Below are 18,644 nucleotides of genomic sequence, written 5' to 3'. Positions count from 1 at the left end.
GCTTTTCCCCTGTGTGAGATCTCAAATGTATCACAAGTACACCTTTATGAATAAATGATTTTAAACGAATGTCACATTTATGTGGTTTTATCCCAGTATGCAATTTTTCATGTGACACAAGGGTATATTTTTGAGAAAACGATTTTAGACAAATTTCACATTTGTGTGGTTTTATCCCCGTATGAAATTTTTCATGAGACACAAGGCTAGATTTTTGAAAAAACGATTTTAGACAAATTTCACATTTATGTGGTTTTATCCCAGTATGCAATTTTTATGTTTCTGGAGAGTAGAATTTTCAGTAAATGATTTTAAACAAATGTTACATTTGTGTGGTTTTATCCCAGTATGCAATTTTTTATGTTTCCGGAGAGTAGAATTTTCAGTAAATGATTTTTAACAAATGTTACATTTGTGTGGTTTTATCCCAGTATGAAATTTTTCATGTGACACACGGCTAGATTTTTGAGAAAACGATTTTAGACAAATTTCACATTTATGTGGTTTTATCCCAGTATGCAATTTTTCATGTGACACACGGATTGATTTTTGAGAAAACGATTTTAGACAAATTTCACATTTGTGTGGTTTTATCCCAGTATGCAATTTTTTATGTTTCCGGAGAGTAGAATTTTCAGTAAATGATTTTTAACAAATGTTACATTTGTGTGGTTTTATCCCAGTATGAAATTTTTCATGTGACACACGGCTAGATTTTTGAGAAAACGATTTTAGACAAATTTCACATTTATGTGGTTTTATCCCAGTATGCAATTTTTTATGTTTCCGGAGAGTAGAATTTTCAGTAAATGATTTTTAACAAATGTTACATTTGTGTGGTTTTATCCCAGTATGAAATTTTTCATGTGACACACGGCTAGATTTTTGAGAAAACGATTTTAGACAAATTTCACATTTATGTGGTTTTATCCCAGTATGCAATTTTTCATGTGACACAAGGCTAGATTTTTGAGAAATCGATTTTAGACAAATTTCACATTTATGTGGTTTTATCCCAGTATGCAATTTTTCATATGACACACGGCTTGATTTTTGAGAAAACGATTTTAGACAAATTTCACATTTTTGTAGTTTTATCCCAGTATGCAATTTTTTATGTCTCTGGAGAGTAGAATTTTCAGTAAATGATTTTAAACAAATTTCACATTTATGTGGTTTTATCCCAGTATGCAATTTTTCATGTGACACACGGATTGATTTTTGAGAAAACGATTTTAGACAAATTTCACATTTGTGTGGTTTTATCCCAGTATGCAATTTTTTATGTTTCCGGAGAGTAGAATTTTCAGTAAATGATTTTAAACAAATTTCACATTTATGTGGTTTTATCCCAGTATGCAATTTTTCATGTGACACACGGATTGATTTTTGAGAAAACGATTTTAGACAAATTTCACATTTGTGTGGTTTTATCCCAGTATGTAATTTTTTATGTTTCCGGAGAGTAGAATTTTCAGTAAATGATTTTTAACAAATGTTACATTTGTGTGGTTTTATCCCAGTATGAAATTTTTCATGTGACACACGGCTAGATTTTTGAGAAAACGATTTTAGACAAATTTCACATTTGTGTGGTTTTATCCCAGTATGCAATTTTTTATGTTTCCGGAGAGTAGAATTTTCAGTAAATGATTTTAAACAAATGTTACATTTATGTGGTTTTATCCCAGTATGCAATTTTTATGTTTCTGGAGAGTAGAATTTTCAGTAAATGATTTTAAACAAATGTTACATTTGTGTGGTTTTATCCCAGTTTGCAATTTTTCATGTGACAAAAGGTTAGATTTTTTAGTAAATGATTTTAGACAAATTTCACATTTTTGTAGTTTTATCCCAGTATGCAATTTTTTATGACTCTGGAGAGTAGAATTTTCAGTAAATGATTGTAAACAAATTTCACATTTATGTGGTTTTATCCCAGTATGCAATTTTTCATGTGACACACGGATTGATTTTTGAGAAAACGATTTTAGACAAATTTCACATTTGTGTGGTTTTATCCCAGTATGCAATTTTTCATGTGACACAAGGCTAGATTTTTGAGAAAATGATTTTAGACGAATTTCACATTTATGTGGTTTTATCCAAGTATGCAAATTTTTATGTTTCTGGAGAGTAGAATTTTCAGTAAATGATTTTAAACAAATTTCACATTTATGTGGTTTTTTCCCAGTATGCAATTTTTTATGTTTCCGGAGAGTAGAATTTTCAGTAAATGATTTTAAACAAATGTTACATTTATGTGGTTTTATCCCAGTATGCAGTTTTTATGTTTCTGGAGAGTAGAATTTTCAGTAAATGATTTTAAACAAATGTTACATTTGTGTGGTTTTATCCCAGTTTGCAATTTTTCATGTGACAAAAGGTTAGATTTTTTAGTAAATGATTTTAGACAAATTTCACATTTTTGTAGTTTTATCCCAGTATGCAATTTTTTATGTCTCTGGAGAGTAGAATTTTCAGTAAATGATTTTAGACAAATTACACATTTATGTGGTTTTATCCCAGTATGCAATTTTTCATGTGACACAAGGCTAGATTTTTGAGAAATCGATTTTAGACAAATTTCACATTTATGTGGTTTTATCCCAGTATGCAATTTTTCATGTGACACACGGCTTGATTTTTGAGAAAACGAATTTAGACAAATTTCACATTTTTGTAGTTTTATCCCAGTATGCAATTTTTTATGTCTCTGGAGAGTAGAATTTTCAGTAAATGATTTTAGACAAATTTCACATTTATGTGGTTTTATCCCAGTATGCAATTTTTCATGTGACACAAGGCTAGATTTTTGAGAAATCGATTTTAGACAAATTTCACATTTATGTGGTTTTATCCCAGTATGCAATTTTTCATGTGACACACGGCTTGATTTTTGAGAAAACGAATTTAGACAAATTTCACATTTTTGTAGTTTTATCCCAGTATGCAATTTTTTATGTCTCTGGAGAGTAGAATTTTCAGTAAATGATTTTAAACAAATTTCACATTTATGTGGTTTTATCCCAGTATGCAATTTCTCATGTGACACACGGATTGATTTTTGAGAAAACGATTTTAGACAAATTTCACATTTGTGTGGTTTTATCCCAGTATGCAATTTTTTATGTTTCCGGAGAGTAGAATTTTCAGTAAATGATTTTTAACAAATGTTACATTTGTGTGGTTTTATCCCAGTTTGCAATTTTTCATGTGACACAAGGCTAGATTTTTGAGAAATCGATTTTAGAAAAATTTCACATTTATGTGGTTTTATCCCAGTATGCAATTTTTCATGTGACACACGGCTTGATTTTTGAGAAAACGATTTTAGACAAATTTCACATTTATGTGGTTTTATCCCAGTATGCAATTTTTCATGTGACACAAGGCTAGATTTTTGAGAAATCGATTTTAGACAAATTTCACATTTATGTGGTTTTATCCCAGTATGCAATTTTTCATGTGACACACGGCTTGATTTTTGAGAAAACGATTTTAGACAAATTTCACATTTTTGTAGTTTTATCCCAGTATGCAATTTTTTATGTCTCTGGAGAGTAGAATTTTCAGTAAATGATTTTAAACAAATTTCACATTTATGTGGTTTTATCCCAGTATGCAATTTTTCATGTGACACACGGATTGATTTTTGAGAAAACGATTTTAGACAAATTTCACATTTGTGTGGTTTTATCCCAGTATGCAATTTTTTATGTTTCCGGAGAGTAGAATTTTCAGTAAATGATTTTTAACAAATGTTACATTTGTGTGGTTTTATCCCAGTATGAAATTTTTCATGTGACACACGGCTAGATTTTTGAGAAAACGATTTTAGACAAATTTCACATTTATGTGGTTTTATCCCAGTATGCAATTTTTCATGTGACACACGGATTGATTTTTGAGAAAACGATTTTAGACAAATTTCACATTTGTGTGGTTTTATCCCAGTATGCAATTTTTTATGTTTCCGGAGAGTAGAATTTTCAGTAAATGATTTTTAACAAATGTTACATTTGTGTGGTTTTATCCCAGTATGAAATTTTTCATGTGACACACGGCTAGATTTTTGAGAAAACGATTTTAGACAAATTTCACATTTATGTGGTTTTATCCCAGTATGCAATTTTTTATGTTTCCGGAGAGTAGAATTTTCAGTAAATGATTTTTAACAAATGTTACATTTGTGTGGTTTTATCCCAGTATGAAATTTTTCATGTGACACACGGCTAGATTTTTGAGAAAACGATTTTAGACAAATTTCACATTTATGTGGTTTTATCCCAGTATGCAATTTTTCATGTGACACACGGATTGATTTTTGAGAAAACGATTTTAGACAAATTTCACATTTGTGTGGTTTTATCCCAGTATGCAATTTTTTATGTTTCCGGAGAGTAGAATTTTCAGTAAATGATTTTTAACAAATGTTACATTTGTGTGGTTTTATCCCAGTATGAAATTTTTCATGTGACACACGGCTAGATTTTTGAGAAAACGATTTTAGACAAATTTCACATTTGTGTGGTTTTATCCCAGTATGCAATTTTTTATGTTTCCGGAGAGTAGAATTTTCAGTAAATGATTTTAAACAAATGTTACATTTATGTGGTTTTATCCCAGTATGCAATTTTTATGTTTCTGGAGAGTAGAATTTTCAGTAAATGATTTTAAACAAATGTTACATTTGTGTGGTTTTATCCCAGTTTGCAATTTTTCATGTGACAAAAGGTTAGATTTTTTAGTAAATGATTTTAGACAAATTTCACATTTTTGTAGTTTTATCCCAGTATGCAATTTTTTATGACTCTGGAGAGTAGAATTTTCAGTAAATGATTGTAAACAAATTTCACATTTATGTGGTTTTATCCCAGTATGCAATTTTTCATGTGACACACGGATTGATTTTTGAGAAAACGATTTTAGACAAATTTCACATTTGTGTGGTTTTATCCCAGTATGCAATTTTTCATGTGACACAAGGCTAGATTTTTGAGAAAATGATTTTAGACGAATTTCACATTTATGTGGTTTTATCCAAGTATGCAAATTTTTATGTTTCTGGAGAGTAGAATTTTCAGTAAATGATTTTAAACAAATTTCACATTTATGTGGTTTTTTCCCAGTATGCAATTTTTTATGTTTCCGGAGAGTAGAATTTTCAGTAAATGATTTTAAACAAATGTTACATTTATGTGGTTTTATCGCAGTATGCAATTTTTATGTTTCTGGAGAGTAGAATTTTCAGTAAATGATTTTAAACAAATGTTACATTTGTGTGGTTTTATCCCAGTTTGCAATTTTTCATGTGACAAAAGGTTAGATTTTTTAGTAAATGATTTTAGACAAATTTCACATTTTTGTAGTTTTATCCCAGTATGCAATTTTTTATGTCTCTGGAGAGTAGAATTTTCAGAAAATGATTTTAAACAAATTTCACATTTATGTGGTTTTATCCCAGTATGCAATTTTTCATGTGACACACGGATTGATTTTTGAGAAAACGATTTTAGACAAATTTCACATTTGTGTGGTTTTATCCCAGTATGCAATTTTTTATGTTTCCGGAGAGTAGAGTTTTCAGTAAATGATTTTTAACAAATGTTACATTTGTGTGGTTTTATCCCAGTATGAAATTTTTCATGTGACACACGGCTAGATTTTTGAGAAAACGATTTTAGACAAATTTCACATTTGTGTGGTTTTATCCCAGTATGCAATTTTTTATGTTTCCGGAGAGTAGAATTTTCAGTAAATGATTTTAAACAAATGTTACATTTATGTGGTTTTATCCCAGTATGCAATTTTTATGTTTCTGGAGAGTAGAATTTTCAGTAAATGATTTTAAACAAATGTTACATTTGTGTGGTTTTATCCCAGTTTGCAATTTTTCATGTGACAAAAGGTTAGATTTTTTAGTAAATGATTTTAGACAAATTTCACATTTTTGTAGTTTTATCCCAGTATGCAATTTTTCATGTGACACACGGATTGATTTTTGAGAAAACGATTTTAGACAAATTTCACATTTGTGTGGTTTTATCCCAGTATGCAATTTTTCATGTGACACAAGGCTAGATTTTTGAGAAAATGATTTTAGACGAATTTCACATTTATGTGGTTTTATCCAAGTATGCAAATTTTTATGTTTCTGGAGAGTAGAATTTTCAGTAAATGATTTTAAACAAATTTCACATTTATGTGGTTTTTTCCCAGTATGCAATTTTTTATGTTTCCGGAGAGTAGATTTTTCAGAAAATGATTTTAAACAAATTTTACATTTATGTGGTTTTATCCCAGTATGCAATTTTTTATGTTTCCGGAGAGTAGAATTTTCAGTAAATGATTTTAAACAAATGTTACATTTATGTGGTTTTATCCCAGTATGCAATTTTTATGTTTCTGGAGAGTAGAATTTTCAGTAAATGATTTTAAACAAATGTTACATTTGTGTGGTTTTATCCCAGTTTGCAATTTTTCATGTGACAAAAGGTTAGATTTTTTAGTAAATGATTTTAGACAAATTTCACATTTATGTGGTTTTATCCCAGTATGCAATTTTTCATGTGACACAAGGCTAGATTTTTGAGAAAATGATTTTAGACGAATTTCACATTTATGTGGTTTTATCCAAGTATGCAAATTTTTATGTTTCTGGAGAGTAGAATTTTCAGTAAATGATTTTAAACAAATTTCACATTTATGTGGTTTTTTCCCAGTATGCAATTTTTTATGTTTCCGGAGAGTAGATTTTTCAGAAAATGATTTTAAACAAATTTTACATTTATGTGGTTTTATCCCAGTATGCAATTTTTTATGTTTCCGGAGAGTAGAATTTTCAGTAAATGATTTTAAACAAATGTTACATTTATGTGGTTTTATCCCAGTATGCAATTTTTATGTTTCTGGAGAGTAGAATTTTCAGTAAATGATTTTAAACAAATGTTACATTTGTGTGGTTTTATCCCAGTTTGCAATTTTTCATGTGACAAAAGGTTAGATTTTTTAGTAAATGATTTTAGACAAATTTCACATTTATGTGGTTTTATCCCAGTATGCAATTTTTCATGTGACACAAGGCTAGATTTTTGAGAAAATGATTTTAGACGAATTTCACATTTATGTGGTTTTATCCAAGTATGCAAATTTTTATGTTTCTGGAGAGTAGAATTTTCAGTAAATGATTTTAAACAAATTTCACATTTATGTGGTTTTATCCCAGTATGCAATTTTTCATGTGACACAAGGCTAGATTTTTGAGAAATCGATTTTAGACAAATTTCACATTTATGTGGTTTTATCCCAGTATGCAATTTTTCATGTGACACACGGCTTGATTTTTGAGAAAACGATTTTAGACAAATTTCACATTTTTGTAGTTTTATCCCAGTATGCAATTTTTTATGTCTCTGGAGAGTAGAATTTTCAGTAAATGATTTTAAACAAATTTCACATTTATGTGGTTTTATCCCAGTATGCAATTTTTCATGTGAAACACGGATTGATTTTTGAGAAAACGATTTTAGACAAATTTCACATTTGTGTGGTTTTATCCCAGTATGCAATTTTTTATGTTTCCGGAGAGTAGAATTTTCAATAAATGATTTTTAACAAATGTTACATTTGTGTGGTTTTATCCCAGTATGAAATTTTTCATGTGACACACGGCTAGATTTTTAAGAAAACGATTTTAGACAAATTTCACATTTATGTGGTTTTATCCCAGTATGCAATTTTTCATGTGACACAAGGCTAGATTTTTGAGAAATCGATTTTAGACAAATTTCACATTTATGTGGTTTTATCCCAGTATGCAATTTTTCATGTGACACACGGCTTGATTTTTGAGAAAACGATTTTAGACAAATTTCACATTTTTGTAGTTTTATCCCAGTATGCAATTTTTTATGTCTCTGGAGAGTAGAATTTTCAGTAAATGATTTTAAACAAATTTCACATTTATGTGGTTTTATCCCAGTATGCAATTTTTCATGTGACACACGGATTGATTTTTGAGAAAACGATTTTAGACAAATTTCACATTTGTGTGGTTTTATCCCAGTATGCAATTTTTTATGTTTCCGGAGAGTAGAATTTTCAGTAAATGATTTTTAACAAATGTTACATTTGTGTGGTTTTATCCCAGTATGAAATTTTTCATGTGACACACGGCTAGATTTTTGAGAAAACGATTTTAGACAAATTTCACATTTGTGTGGTTTTATCCCAGTATGCAATTTTTTATGTTTCCGGAGAGTAGAATTTTCAGTAAATGATTTTAAACAAATGTTACATTTATGTGGTTTTATCCCAGTATGCAATTTTTATGTTTCTGGAGAGTAGAATTTTCAGTAAATGATTTTAAACAAATGTTACATTTGTGTGGTTTTATCCCAGTTTGCAATTTTTCATGTGACAAAAGGTTAGATTTTTTAGTAAATGATTTTAGACAAATTTCACATTTTTGTAGTTTTATCCCAGTATGCAATTTTTCATGTGACACACGGATTGATTTTTGAGAAAACGATTTTAGACAAATTTCACATTTGTGTGGTTTTATCCCAGTATGCAATTTTTCATGTGACACAAGGCTAGATTTTTGAGAAAATGATTTTAGACGAATTTCACATTTATGTGGTTTTATCCAAGTATGCAAATTTTTATGTTTCTGGAGAGTAGAATTTTCAGTAAATGATTTTAAACAAATTTCACATTTATGTGGTTTTTTCCCAGTATGCAACTTTTTATGTTTCCGGAGAGTAGATTTTTCAGAAAATGATTTTAAACAAATTTTACATTTATGTGGTTTTATCCCAGTATGCAATTTTTTATGTTTCCGGAGAGTAGAATTTTCAGTAAATGATTTTAAACAAATGTTACATTTATGTGGTTTTATCCCTGTATGCAATTTTTATGTTTCTGGAGAGTAGAATTTTCAGTAAATGATTTTAAACAAATGTTACATTTGTGTGGTTTTATCCCAGTTTGCAATTTTTCATGTGACAAAAGGTTAGATTTTTTAGTAAATGATTTTAGACAAATTTCACATTTATGTGGTTTTATCCCAGTATGCAATTTTTCATGTGACACAAGGCTAGATTTTTGAGAAATCGATTTTAGACAAATTTCACATTTATGTGGTTTTATCCCAGTATGCAATTTTTCATGTGACACACGGCTTGATTTTTGAGAAAACGATTTTAGACAAATTTCACATTTTTGTAGTTTTATCCCAGTATGCAATTTTTTATGTCTCTGGAGAGTAGAATTTTCAGTAAATGATTTTAAACAAATTTCACATTTATGTGGTTTTATCCCAGTATGCAATTTTTCATGTGACACACGGATTGATTTTTGAGAAAACGATTTTAGACAAATTTCACATTTGTGTGGTTTTATCCCAGTATGCAATTTTTTATGTTTCCGGAGAGTAGAATTTTCAGTAAATGATTTTTAACAAATGTTACATTTGTGTGGTTTTATCCCAGTATGAAATTTTTCATGTGACACACGGCTAGATTTTTGAGAAAACGATTTTAGACAAATTTCACATTTGTGTGGTTTTATCCCAGTATGCAATTTTTTATGTTTCCGGAGAGTAGAATTTTCAGTAAATGATTTTAAACAAATGTTACATTTATGTGGTTTTATCCCAGTATGCAATTTTTATGTTTCTGGAGAGTAGAATTTTCAGTAAATGATTTTAAACAAATGTTACATTTGTGTGGTTTTATCCCAGTTTGCAATTTTTCATGTGACAAAAGGTTAGATTTTTTAGTAAATGATTTTAGACAAATTTCACATTTTTGTAGTTTTATCCCAGTATGCAATTTTTTATGACTCTGGAGAGTAGAATTTTCAGTAAATGATTGTAAACAAATTTCACATTTATGTGGTTTTATCCCAGTATGCAATTTTTCATGTGACACACGGATTGATTTTTGAGAAAACGATTTTAGACAAATTTCACATTTGTGTGGTTTTATCCCAGTATGCAATTTTTCATGTGACACAAGGCTAGATTTTTGAGAAAATGATTTTAGACGAATTTCACATTTATGTGGTTTTATCCAAGTATGCAAATTTTTATGTTTCTGGAGAGTAGAATTTTCAGTAAATGATTTTAAACAAATTTCACATTTATGTGGTTTTTTCCCAGTATGCAATTTTTTATGTTTCCGGAGAGTAGAATTTTCAGTAAATGATTTTAAACAAATGTTACATTTATGTGGTTTTATCGCAGTATGCAATTTTTATGTTTCTGGAGAGTAGAATTTTCAGTAAATGATTTTAAACAAATGTTACATTTGTGTGGTTTTATCCCAGTTTGCAATTTTTCATGTGACAAAAGGTTAGATTTTTTAGTAAATGATTTTAGACAAATTTCACATTTTTGTAGTTTTATCCCAGTATGCAATTTTTTATGTCTCTGGAGAGTAGAATTTTCAGAAAATGATTTTAAACAAATTTCACATTTATGTGGTTTTATCCCAGTATGCAATTTTTCATGTGACACACGGATTGATTTTTGAGAAAACGATTTTAGACAAATTTCACATTTGTGTGGTTTTATCCCAGTATGCAATTTTTTATGTTTCCGGAGAGTAGAGTTTTCAGTAAATGATTTTTAACAAATGTTACATTTGTGTGGTTTTATCCCAGTATGAAATTTTTCATGTGACACACGGCTAGATTTTTGAGAAAACGATTTTAGACAAATTTCACATTTGTGTGGTTTTATCCCAGTATGCAATTTTTTATGTTTCCGGAGAGTAGAATTTTCAGTAAATGATTTTAAACAAATGTTAAATTTGTGTGGTTTTATCCCAGTTTGCAATTTTTCATGTGACAAAAGGTTAGATTTTTTAGTAAATGATTTTAGACAAATTTCACATTTTTGTAGTTTTATCCCAGTATGCAATTTTTCATGTGACACACGGATTGATTTTTGAGAAAACGATTTTAGACAAATTTCACATTTGTGTGGTTTTATCCCAGTATGCAATTTTTCATGTGACACAAGGCTAGATTTTTGAGAAAATGATTTTAGACGAATTTCACATTTATGTGGTTTTATCCAAGTATGCAAATTTTTATGTTTCTGGAGAGTAGAATTTTCAGTAAATGATTTTAAACAAATTTCACATTTATGTGGTTTTTTCCCAGTATGCAATTTTTTATGTTTCCGGAGAGTAGATTTTTCAGAAAATGATTTTAAACAAATTTTACATTTATGTGGTTTTATCCCAGTATGCAATTTTTTATGTTTCCGGAGAGTAGAATTTTCAGTAAATGATTTTAAACAAATGTTACATTTATGTGGTTTTTTCCCAGTATGCAATTTTTTATGTTTCCGGAGAGTAGAATTTTCAGTAAATGATTTTAAACAAATGTTACATTTATGTGGTTTTATCCCAGTATGCAATTTTTATGTTTCTGGAGAGTAGAATTTTCAGTAAATGATTTTAAACAAATGTTACATTTGTGTGGTTTTATCCCAGTTTGCAATTTTTCATGTGAAAAAAGGTTAGATTTTTTAGTAAATGATTTTAGACAAATTTCACATTTTTGTAGTTTTATCCCAGTATGCAATTTTTTATGTCTCTGGAGAGTAGAATTTTCAGTAAATGATTTTAGACAAATTTCACATTTATGTGGTTTTATCCCAGTATGCAATTTTTCATGTGACACAAGGCTAGATTTTTGAGAAATCGATTTTAGACAAATTTCACATTTATGTGGTTTTATCCCAGTATGCAATTTTTCATGTGAAACACGGCTTGATTTTTGAGAAAACGATTTTAGACAAATTTCACATTTTTGTAGTTTTATCCCAGTATGCAATTTTTATGTCTCCGGAGAGTAGAATTTTCAGTAAATGATTTTTAACAAATGTTACATTTGTGTGGTTTTATCCCAGTTTGCAATTTTTCATGTGACACAAGGCTAGATTTTTGAGAAATCGATTTTAGACAAATTTCACATTTATGTGGTTTTATCCCAGTATGCAATTTTTCATGTGACACAAGGCTAGATTTTTGAGAAAACGATTTTAGACGAATTTCACATTTATGTGGTTTTATCCAAGTATGCAAATTTTTATGTTTCTGGAGAGTAGAATTTTCAGTAAATGATTTTAAACAAATTTCACATTTATGTGGTTTTTTCCCAGTATGCAATTTTTTATGTTTCCGGAGAGTAGATTTTTCAGAAAATGATTTTAAACAAATTTTACATTTATGTGGTTTTATCCCAGTATGCAATTTTTTATGTTTCCGGAGAGTAGAATTTTCAGTAAATGATTTTAAACAAATGTTACATTTATGTGGTTTTATCCCAGTATGCAATTTTTATGTTTCTGGAGAGTAGAATTTTCAGTAAATGATTTTAAACAAATGTTACATTTGTGTGGTTTTATCCCAGTTTGCAATTTTTCATGTGACAAAAGGTTAGATTTTTTAGTAAATGATTTTAGACAAATTTCACATTTATGTGGTTTTATCCCAGTATGCAATTTTTCATGTGACACAAGGCTAGATTTTTGAGAAATCGATTTTAGACAAATTTCACATTTATGTGGTTTTATCCCAGTATGCAATTTTTCATGTGACACACGGCTTGATTTTTGAGAAAACGATTTTAGACAAATTTCACATTTGTGTGGTTTTATCCCAGTATGCAATTTTTTATGTCTCTGGAGAGTAGAATTTTCAGTAAATGATTTTAAACAAATTTCACATTTATGTGGTTTTATCCCAGTATGCAATTTTTCATGTGACACACGGCTAGATTTTTGAGAAAACGATTTTAGACAAATTTCACATTTATGTGGTTTTATCCCAGTATGCAATTTTTCATGTGACACACGGATTGATTTTTGAGAAAACGATTTTAGACAAATTTCACATTTGTGTGGTTTTATCCCAGTATGCAATTTTTTATGTTTCCGGAGAGTAGAATTTTCAGTAAATGATTTTTAACAAATGTTACATTTGTGTGGTTTTATCCCAGTATGAAATTTTTCATGTGACACACGGCTAGATTTTTGAGAAAACGATTTTAGACAAATTTCACATTTGTGTGGTTTTATCCCAGTATGCAATTTTTTATGTTTCCGGAGAGTAGAATTTTCAGTAAATGATTTTAAACAAATGTTACATTTATGTGGTTTTATCCCAGTATGCAATTTTTATGTTTCTGGAGAGTAGAATTTTCAGTAAATGATTTTAAACAAATGTTACATTTGTGTGGTTTTATCCCAGTTTGCAATTTTTCATGTGACAAAAGGTTAGATTTTTTAGTAAATGATTTTAGACAAATTTCACATTTTTGTAGTTTTATCCCAGTATGCAATTTTTTATGACTCTGGAGAGTAGAATTTTCAGTAAATGATTGTAAACAAATTTCACATTTATGTGGTTTTATCCCAGTATGCAATTTTTCATGTGACACACGGATTGATTTTTGAGAAAACGATTTTAGACAAATTTCACATTTGTGTGGTTTTATCCCAGTATGCAATTTTTCATGTGACACACGGCTTGATTTTTGAGAAAACGATTTTAGACAAATTTCACATTTTTGTAGTTTTATCCCAGTATGCAATTTTTTATGTCTCTGGAGAGTAGAATTTTCAGTAAATGATTTTTAACAAATGTTACATTTGTGTGGTTTTATCCCAGTTTGCAATTTTTCATGTGACACAAGGCTAGATTTTTGAGAAATCGATTTTAGACAAATTTCACATTTATGTGGTTTTATCCCAGTATGCAATTTTTCATGTGACACACGGCTTGATTTTTGAGAAAACGATTTTTGGGCCTGACGGTGTGCCCCCTGACGTATTAAAGGCATGCTGTAATTCGCTCTTAGAGCCTCTTCAGTTTATTTTTAACCTTATTCTGGATTCTGGTAATTATCCTGATAAATGGAAATTATCTAGAGTCATTCCCATTCATAAAAGTGGCTCTAAAAATGAGGTTGAAAATTACAGACCTATTGCTATCATCTCGGCTATTCCCAAAATTTTCGATAATATCCTTCACCGTTTGATTCTTTTGCAGTTCAAAAGATTGTTGTGTGAGGAGCAGCATGGTTTTTCACCATGTCGTTCCACTACCACTAATCTTGCCTGCTTTTCATATTATACCATGTCTAAAGTTGACCGTGGACAACAAGTTGATGTAGCCTACTTTGACTTTCGAAAAGCATTTGATCTTGTCAACAATGACGCTCTTATGATCAGATTAGCTGAAGTGGGCTTTTCTCCACGTCTTCTTAAACTCTTTGCTTCTTATCTTAGTGATAGGAAGCAATTTGTTAGATATGGTATTTATGAATCTCCTTCATTTTTTACGCGATCTGGTGTAACTCAGGGGTCCACCTTAGGCCCTTTACTATTTACAATAGTCATTAATAACCTCCCAAAAGTACTACGCAATGCTTCATGTCTCTTGTTTGCTGACGACGTTAAACTATTCTTTGCTGTTAAGGATGAGAGGCAAGCCTCTCTCCTTCAAGCTGATATTAACGCTGTTTTAGAGTTCAGTTCCAGTTTAGGGCTTGAACTGAATACTAGTAAATGTGCTATTATGAGTTATGGACGTGCGAATTCGCTCTATTGTCACGGATATTCCATTGGATCCGTATTGTTGAAGCGCGTGGAATCAATGGTCGACTTGGGTATCACTTTTGATCCTCAATTCACCTTTCACAACCACATCAAGACAATCGCTGACGTTTCCTTTCGTCGACTTGGATTTGTCTTGAGATATGCTAGATTATTCTCCAACCCCTTGTCTTCTCGCTTGCTTTTCAACTCGCTTGTTAGAAGTAAGCTAGAGTATAATGCAATTGTGTGGAATCCGCACGAAGCAAACTACTCTCTTATTATAGAAAAAGTGCAAAAAGCATTTCTTCGTTTTCTTTATAAGAAAGAGTATGGGTACTACCCATATCTCTATCCTACTCCTTTCCTTTTGGGCATGCTTGGGTATAATTCCCTTGAACTTCGGAGAAACTTCTCGTTAATTCGTTTCGTTCTCCAGCTATTGCGTGGTAATACGTCATGCCCGTTGTTGCTGGAACAGTTGGGACTTTATGTCCCTAATAATTATGTGCGTGGTAGACATCATCATTTAATGGTTGTACCTGCTGCTCGCACAGTTCTTTTTCGAATGGCTCCTATTCCAAGAGCTATTCGACTTCTCAATGAAATCGTTGCTGCTGTCCCTGAATGTGATATTTTCCACCTTGGGGAGCGTAGATTGTCGGATATTATCTTAACATATTTATCTGGTAACCTGCGCTCATCATTACTTTCTTAATTTGAATGTGATGAATGAGTGGAATCTTAATCTACTCTCTTCCATTTGGGCCTCGCTGTGATTTTATTTTTTATTCATATTTTGTTTTATTTTATTTTATTTTTTCTTTCTCTTTTGTACATTTTTATATACTATTTTAATTTTGATCAGTGTAAACAAAGAATGGGATTTATGGATTTTATTTTTAATTTTTACACTTTTGTTATTTTTTTTTTTTTCTCTCTGAATGATGTATTATTTTCCTTTTGTTACTTTTTTTGTAATTTTATTTTACCATGTTTTCTGCTTTTGCTTTTTTCCTTTATTTACAGTTTACTTGTTTTTATATCATGTTTTTATATATTTTTCAAATGTAGGCCATTGTGGCGCATTAGGTTCTTCCTGTAATGCCACAATGGTCCAAAACTATTAAATAAATAAATAAATAAATAAATAGACAAATTTCACATTTTTGTAGTTTTATCCCAGTATGCAATTTTTTATGTCTCTGGGGAGTAGAATTTTCAGTAAATGATTTTAAACAAATTTCACATTTATGTGGTTTTATCCCAGTATGCAATTTTTCATGTGACACACGGCTAGATTTTTGAGAAAACGATTTTAGACAAATTTCACATTTATGTGGTTTTATCCCAGTATGCAATTTTTTATGTTTCCGGAGAGTAGAATTTTCAGTAAATGATTTTTAACAAATGTTACATTTGTGTGGTTTTATCCCAGTATGAAATTTTTCATGTGACACACGGCTAGATTTTTGAGAAAACGATTTTAGACAAATTTCACATTTGTGTGGTTTTATCCCAGTATGCAATTTTTTATGTTTCCGGAGAGTAGAATTTTCAGTAAATGATTTTAAACAAATGTTACATTTATGTGGTTTTATCCCAGTATGCAATTTTTATGTTTCTGGAGAGTAGAATTTTCAGTAAATGATTTTAAACAAATGTTACATTTGTGTGGTTTTATCCCAGTTTGCAATTTTTCATGTGACAAAAGGTTAGATTTTTTAGTAAATGATTTTAGACAAATTTCACATTTATGTGGTTTTATCCCAGTATGCAATTTTTCATGTGACACAAGGCTAGATTTTTGAGAAATCGATTTTAGACAAATTTCACATTTATGTGGTTTTATCCCAGTATGCAATTTTTCATGTGACACACGGCTTGATTTTTGAGAAAACGATTTTAGACAAATTTCACATTTTTGTAGTTTTATCCCAGTATGCAATTTTTTATGTCTCTGGAGAGTAGAATTTTCAGTAAATGATTTTAAACAAATTTCACATTTATGTGGTTTTATCCCAGTATGCAATTTTTCATGTGACACACGGATTGATTTTTGAGAAAACGATTTTAGACAAATTTCACATTTGTGTGGTTTTATCCCAGTATGCAATTTTTTATGTTTCCGGAGAGTAGAATTTTCAGTAAATGATTTTTAACAAATGTTACATTTGTGTGGTTTTATCCCAGTATGAAATTTTTCATGTGACACACGGCTAGATTTTTGAGAAAACGATTTTAGACAAATTTCACATTTATGTGGTTTTATCCCAGTATGCAATTTTTTATGTCTCTGGAGAGTAGAATTTTCAGTAAATGATTTTAGACAAATTTCACATTTATGTGGTTTTATCCCAGTATGCAATTTTTCATGTGACACAAGGCTAGATTTTTGAGAAATCGATTTTAGACAAATTTCACATTTATGTGGTTTTATCCCAGTATGCAATTTTTCATGTGACACACGGCTTGATTTTTGAGAAAACGATTTTAGACAAATTTCACATTTTTGTAGTTTTATCCCAGTATGCAATTTTTTATGTCTCTGGAGAGTAGAATTTTCAGTAAATGATTTTAAACAAATTTCACATTTATGTGGTTTTATCCCAGTATGCAATTTTTCATGTGACACACGGATTGATTTTTGAGAAAACGATTTTAGACAAATTTCACATTTGTGTGGTTTTATCCCAGTATGCAATTTTTTATGTTTCCGGAGAGTAGAATTTTCAGTAAATGATTTTTAACAAATGTTACATTTGTGTGGTTTTATCCCAGTATGAAATTTTTCATGTGACACACGGCTAGATTTTTGAGAAAACGATTTTAGACAAATTTCACATTTGTGTGGTTTTATCCCAGTATGCAATTTTTTATGTTTCCGGAGAGTAGAATTTTCAGTAAATGATTTTAAACAAATGTTACATTTATGTGGTTTTATCCCAGTATGCAATTTTTATGTTTCTGGAGAGTAGAATTTTCAGTAAATGATTTTAAACAAATGTTACATTTGTGTGGTTTTATCCCAGTTTGCAATTTTTCATGTGACAAAAGGTTAGATTTTTTAGTAAATGATTTTAGACAAATTTCACATTTTTGTAGTTTTATCCCAGTATGCAATTTTTCATGTGACACACGGATTGATTTTTGAGAAAACGATTTTAGACAAATTTCACATTTGTGTGGTTTTATCCCAGTATGCAATTTTTCATGTGACACAAGGCTAGATTTTTGAGAAAATGATTTTAGACGAATTTCACATTTATGTGGTTTTATCCAAGTATGCAAATTTTTATGTTTCTGGAGAGTAGAATTTTCAGTAAATGATTTTAAACAAATTTCACATTTATGTGGTTTTTTCCCAGTATGCAATTTTTTATGTTTCCGGAGAGTAGATTTTTCAGAAAATGATTTTAAACAAATTTTACATTTATGTGGTTTTATCCCAGTATGCAATTTTTTATGTTTCCGGAGAGTAGAATTTTCAGTAAATGATTTTAAACAAATGTTACATTTATGTGGTTTTATCCCAGTATGCAATTTTTATGTTTCTGGAGAGTAGAATTTTCAGTAAATGATTTTAAACAAATGTTACATTTGTGTGGTTTTATCCCAGTTTGCAATTTTTCATGTGACAAAAGGTTAGATTTTTTAGTAAATGATTTTAGACAAATTTCACATTTATGTGGTTTTATCCCAGTATGCAATTTTTCATGTGACACAAGGCTAGATTTTTGAGAAATCGATTTTAGACAAATTTCACATTTATGTGGTTTTATCCCAGTATGCAATTTTTCATGTGACACACGGCTTGATTTTTGAGAAAACGATTTTAGACAAATTTCACATTTTTGTAGTTTTATCCCAGTATGCAATTTTTTATGTCTCTGGAGAGTAGAATTTTCAGTAAATGATTTTAAACAAATTTCACATTTATGTGGTTTTATCCCAGTATGCAATTTTTCATGTGAAACACGGATTGATTTTTGAGAAAACGATTTTAGACAAATTTCACATTTGTGTGGTT

General features: G+C 29.8%; 1 long non-coding RNA gene across 1 annotated transcript; it reads left to right on the top strand.

The window, feature by feature from the left end:
* Nucleotides 1-9,757: 9,757 nt before the first annotated feature.
* Nucleotides 9,758-13,687, top strand: LOC143917093 (uncharacterized). Its single transcript, XR_013261031.1, has 3 exons — nucleotides 9,758-11,339; nucleotides 12,347-12,764; nucleotides 12,850-13,687. It is a non-coding gene; the product is annotated as an uncharacterized LOC143917093 (long non-coding RNA).
* Nucleotides 13,688-18,644: the final 4,957 nt, after the last annotated feature.

This window comes from Arctopsyche grandis, chromosome 9 (assembly GCF_051622035.1).
Source record: "Arctopsyche grandis isolate Sample6627 chromosome 9, ASM5162203v2, whole genome shotgun sequence".
NCBI classification, from domain to species: domain Eukaryota; kingdom Metazoa; phylum Arthropoda; class Insecta; order Trichoptera; family Hydropsychidae; genus Arctopsyche; species Arctopsyche grandis.
The sequence above is the reverse complement of the archived record's forward strand: the minus strand, read 5'-3'. Positions and strand labels throughout refer to the sequence as shown.